Source organism: Thermobia domestica, chromosome 8, assembly GCF_964235325.1.
Source record: "Thermobia domestica chromosome 8, izTheDome1.hap1.1, whole genome shotgun sequence".
NCBI lineage: Eukaryota > Metazoa > Arthropoda > Insecta > Zygentoma > Lepismatidae > Thermobia > Thermobia domestica.
The window spans coordinates 89928890-89934807 of NC_137461.1; the positions used below are offsets into that span (position 1 = coordinate 89928890).

Sequence of the window (5918 nt, forward strand, 5' to 3'; positions counted from 1 at the left end):
TTCCGAGTAGAATTCACTACATCTATTATAGCTGGTTCCGTGATTTCTTTTTTCTCTAAGTAGAGTACTCTTGCAGTAATATGAAACCTGCAAAGTGCTTTTGAATGGAGTTGAATTTCAGTTTAGCGTCCCTTTCAGCAGCGAGGCTATGTGAGACGTGGACCTACTGATTAACGTGGAATCCGAACCACATGAGCTCCCGCCGGGAATCGAACCCGGGTCTCCCGCGCCAAGAGCGCGTACGCTAACCGCTTAGCCACGGAGGAACTCTGCAAAGTGCTTTTAACATCCAAACATTATAAAGTTATACTCCGAAACTTCAATACCGGGAGCCTGTTAGTTACGCCACTGCTTGAGAATACAGATTCTTTATTCATAGAAAGGAAACTTAATGACTACATATCAGGGTTGGCTGGTTTAAACCAATGTTTAAAGCAGCTGGTTTTTTCAAAAAAAAAACAACTGGTTTAAACCAAATAACGAAAATGTTCGTAAAAGTGTGAGTGTTTGTAAAATCTTGATGAACACACATTTGTGGGTTATCACGTTTCACTCCCGTATATTATTCGTATTATATTCAGACCTAAATTCCCCATTCATTACTCAAAAAGATTATACTACAAAAGCAACTTTTTTTTTATGTAAGTTTATAAATGTTTGTTTTGTGATTTTTTTGTAGTTATTATTGTTATGTAATTACAATCAAAGAAACATTCTAAATATTGTTTTGTTTACTATTGATAAAATGCATCGAAATGCCGTACTTTGTGTGTGTGTGTGGGGGGGGGAGGAGAGTCATACAGACCCCACGAGAGGCATTTAGTGAAATGAGAAGTATCTTCGATATCTATTTATGTATAAGTGAGTCTGAGCCAAAGTGGACTCAAATAATTCGTATCTTTGTGATATGCAAATTAAGTCGTTGTATTTCTTTAATTTGGACCAACAAAAGTCGTTGTTAACTAACTTGAATTAAATTAGTTCGTCTGTACTCCGTAGTACTTTGAAATTGTCCATATGTAATTCAGTATAATGGTTTCACTTGTGCACTGTTTATCTTTTTGTCCTTCTGAAATGACTCTTGAGAGCTATATTAAGAAGCATGTAAAGATCAGTACAACGTATTTTTATCAGGATTCCTTCGTGAGTGAGTCGGCAGACGTATCGCATTTGTGGCCAATTAGTCCTGGTTCCGAGTTCAAATGGAGGACAATTTTTCTCGGATATAACTCGAGAAGCAGTTTTTATTCCGCTTTAAGCTTATGTGACCCCTTCCAGCATAACCCGGCTGTTGCATAACATCAAGGCGAAACAAACTTATTTCTGTCCATATATGATATGAATATATAGAGCAAATTATTTAAACCAAATAAACCTGGTTTAAACCAAAAAACCCATTGTTTTTTTTTTCAATAAAAGCCATGGTTTTTGCCAACCCTGCTACATATACAGATGACGTTAGAACCATCCATTAGTATGCAAATCAAATTATTTATAAAACCATCCTTCTATTAAGATATTTCCAAAACGTATAACCTGGAAAGTAAATGTATTAACTCTGTAATTATGAAACTATGACTACAATTGAACGATAATGGACATATTCCTAATCAGGAAGGTATACAAAAATTATGTGTTCAATGAAACGCCTGACACGACTTACCTGTAGCTCTGCAATGACATATTCGTTGCTCCTGTAAGGTGCCGGCCTTCTCCTTACTATTTTAGCTCCTTTCTTACGTATGATTACACCTTGTGGTAGTAGAAATGGAAGCAAATGTAGTGCGCAATTGATTGCTATAGAGAGAAAATATGACTAAGTCAGTATATAATAATGTTTGGAATTAGTAGATATTGCTGTCTGCCAAAATATTTTTTGAAGTACAATGTAAATCACACTAAATTATTCAAAAACTACTTCCATGAGTTGAAATAAGGTTTTACTTAAAGTGTACTGCTTTCTAAAGCCCTAGACAATTGTTATATTCCTTAGCACAATGATGGAAAAACATTTTGGGCCGCAGGCTAAAGAAAAACGGAAAAAAATATAGGTGGGCCAATATAATTTACAAAAAAAAAAACAATAGTGATTGTATCATTTGTAAAACCAAGCTCTATTAATACTCGAAAGATCATGAAGGGGAATGTGATCAGGGGCGGATCCAGGACCGACTTCTGGGGGGGGGGGGCGGTGGGTTGTCATAATGCTACTTTTAAGGACTCCAAATTCTGGGATGGATTTTATTTATATATATAAAACAAGAAAGTTTCCTCTTCTGGGGGGGGGCGATCGCCCCGATCGCCCCCTCCTCCTGGATCCGCCCCTGAATGTGATAAATGGTATTGTGAATGCATTTTTAAACATTTCTCATAATTTGGCTGGAAGTGTAATCCACTGATTCTCAGAAGTGAAGTTATATTCGTCAGGTAATGAATCACGTCGGGGGCTGGGTGGAAACGTTTAAGGAGCTACATCTAATCCGCGGGCCATGCTTTGCCCATCACTGTCTTAGGACGTGAAGATAATAAGCCAAAGATGTGCAATTTTGAGTTCATGTACGTTTATTTAAAAGGTATTACGTGTTTCAAAATACTGACTTATTTTTACTTTTCAAAGTAAAGCATATAAAAGCTACTATTTGCTGCGATTGAATTATAACAATAAAACAATGTTTGTGAATAAACACTATAAAAAGATAATGTAAGGAAAGAAAAAAAAACAAATGGGTGCTTTGCCAGAAGTAGGGTTGTGTCGATGACAATTAGACTCCTGTGTACATATTTATACATGCAACCTGAAATATGATGAATATACACGAAAACTTGATCTTACTCACCAAGAACTTTCTCTAGCGAAACCTTAAAGAAAATTATCACTGCCAAACAGATGACATTGAAAACAGACTCTGTCGCGCCGAACAAATTTTTAAATTCAGCATCCATCTGAAATATAAAGATTTAATTGTTATACAAATATATTCTATTAAATAATATATTTTACCTTTTTCTAGTCATGAAGTTCTAAAGTAGTTCATTGTCATAATGTTTTACTGCAATGTTAGAAATGCGCATACATGAATAATGTGAAGTAGCAATTAGACTTTTGTTAACGAACATCACTACTTAAATTGTTCTTTGTTATTCAGAAATAAACCAATACAATTGCAATAGTTTGTGTGTGCTGCAAGTAGCATAATTTGCACCCATTGTTAGCTAGTGGGGTGCACGGTGGCTCAGTGGGGAGCGCTTACCTCAGGTGCATGGTTTCCTTGGTACGATTTTCACCCAAGCAAGCTTGTGATAAACAACATTGTGTTCGTGGATTTTCTCGAGGTACTCCCGTTTCCTCCCACTTTCTCATTCTTCCATCATCATTCATTTGCTTTAATCATCGTCTCCCTTAACCTAAAGGCATAATCATGGGATGTTAAACTGAAAGATTTCACTATATTTCATTTTGTTGGCTGTGTATATACTTTTGCACAAAAAAAAAAAAAAAACGTAAACGTAAAAATAGAAGGAAAAAGTAAATGAATAAAACAAATGTGGTTGGTAGCAGAAGCGTCATTTTAGATTTTGCTTGTGGGAGGGCAAGACCCCTTGATATAAGAAAATTTTGCGTTTTTCACTGACTACTTTTCTACTCAAAAAATCTATATAAATCTCAATCTCAGGGGGTGCAATTACCCTTCCCTGCCCCCTAAATGACGCCACTGGTGGTAGTTCCCTTAATATAGCTAAATTAAAATTATTACATAACTTCTGTCATAAGTATTGGACACTCAACAAACAACGGAAAATTTGATAAAGTGAAAAGTTTGTGTCAGTCAAGGGAAATTTTCTTAAAGAAACCTACGAACAGTGCCACCAGGTTCGTCCTGCACTGACTCGGTTAGATAGCATTTATGCTTTTATTGCCACCTAGCACAAGTTTGTTCGTGTTTATGCCATACGTCCACACTGTATTTACATCGAGCCCTTCTGAAGTTAATCTGTATGTAGTACTGGAGCTTGTTATTTAGTGCTGCTAAAAAAAAAAAAAAAAAACTTTAACTGAACCTGAGAATGTAAGAAATGTGTCAAAGTTGATAGAACAGTCTGCTCGAGCAATGCCTGTTTTTTTTTTTTTTTTTTTTTTTTTTTTTTTTTTTTTTTTTACATTGTAGCTTTTATGCAACAGATACGGAATCCGTATTTATATGGTAATCGTAAAGGAATTGCAATTTTTCAACTAATACTTCTGGTGGTCCCTTGAAATTTTATCTGTGCAAGTGAGCAGACCGGTAGCCAGCCCAAAAATGTAGGGGGGGGGGAATCCAACCATATTATAGTTCATTTGCAAGCCTACCGTGAACATTTTAGGAAGGCAGTAAAAATTAGGAGCCCGACCCCCTAGACCCCCCGCGTGGATACGGGTCTGCAAGTGAGGGCAAGGTTATAGATTACTGGTCCCCCTTCCCATTGAGCAATAATAAAGACAGAAAACAACGTGCCCTGCGGGGCTCTAAACCGCCTTCACTCGCTAACGCTCGCTCGGCAATACTGTGTAGATTAAATTTAGTAGAGAAAGAAACCAACCCAGCTACTAACCTACATGGGGGACCAGTAATCTAGAACCTTCCCGCAAGGGAGTTTTTTCATGTCACCCGCCACAAATCTTTTAGGGGACAATAAGAAGGAAATTATTAAAAGAATTGTATTTTAACAACAGTTATTTAGAGTGCAGCGCCAAAAGTAAACCTGCACGCCCCAATTCACCAAAAAAAAAAAAAAAAAAAAAAAAAAAGTAAACCATTTACTGAATATATTGGAAAGTCGCATATCATTAACACAACAACTTTGTCTAAGATATAGAATGCCCAGAAGCATAGAGTGAGGCTTCCGGGCATTCTATCTGGGAACCAGTACCTAGAAGCATTACTCATGATTTTCGAAGGAAAATTATGGATTGTCGTGATTAACCGTCAATCGATTACAATGATCGCACACAAGCAATGTTGCATTCACACTTAAAACTACATTCATGTTGCTAGCAGTACTTACCTGCGAAATCCTATATGCTGTTAGTAAACAACACTTTTCGTCCATATTTCCTTTTAACTTTCTCTTTATCCATCCGCTAAGTAGTTCCTCCATCAGCCAGAATGAGAACATATAGTTCAGGATTATAAAGGACTTTTGTGCTCTTATGTTAGCTTGTTCGTTCTTGTTTTCCATAGTCTTGCATTTGCAAACTGTCTTTTATATCTCACGATATTCAATTATATATCTATGTCATAAAACAATATTTTTTAAGACTACATTATTACTCGTTTTTGAGAACCAGTCTCTGACTCAAATATGCAACTAAATTTCCTCATTCTCATTTTTTGTTATTTTCTCCTCAAAATTGAGACAAATTTACTCAATTTTTTTTTGAGTAGTAAAATGTATTCATTTTTGAATAAATCATTTTTAACAGTGCTCCTCTTCTTTGTTTTTCTTTTTCTTTTTCTTTTTCTTTTTCTTTCTTTCTTTTCTTTTCTTTTCTTTTCTTTTCTTTTTTTTTTTTGCATTTTTCAAGTAAAATATTTCATGAATAATACTAGTAGAAATATATTGTTAACTAAACTGTGGATGACCGCATGCATTTTCTGTAATTATAATGCTATTTGTTCTCCTAGGAGCATTTAACAACATTTAAGTGAAATGAAATCTTTAAGTTTTACGTCCCACGGCTATGCCGACTATGCCGACTATGAAAAAGGGAATGGTCATGATGAGAAATGAGTGAAATGGTGGAATGAAGAAAGTGTAAGGAAACGGGAGAACCTTGAGAAAACCCACCACAAGGTGTTTGTCCACCACAAAGCTTACTTGGCGCGGGCTGGTATCAAACTAAGGACTCCATGCCCCAGAGGTAAACAAAATTTAATTCG

The 5918-nt window shown here is 36.0% G+C and overlaps 1 long non-coding RNA gene across 1 annotated transcript; it reads right to left on the minus strand.

Moving 5' to 3' along the window:
• Positions 1-2829: 2829 nt before the first annotated feature.
• Positions 2830-5217, minus strand: LOC145692213 (uncharacterized). The gene is made up of 2 exons (XR_014132616.1): positions 5044-5217; positions 2830-2943 (listed from the first exon to the last, which is right to left on the minus strand). It is a non-coding gene; the product is annotated as an uncharacterized LOC145692213 (long non-coding RNA).
• Between the last annotated feature and the right edge of the window lie 701 nt (positions 5218-5918).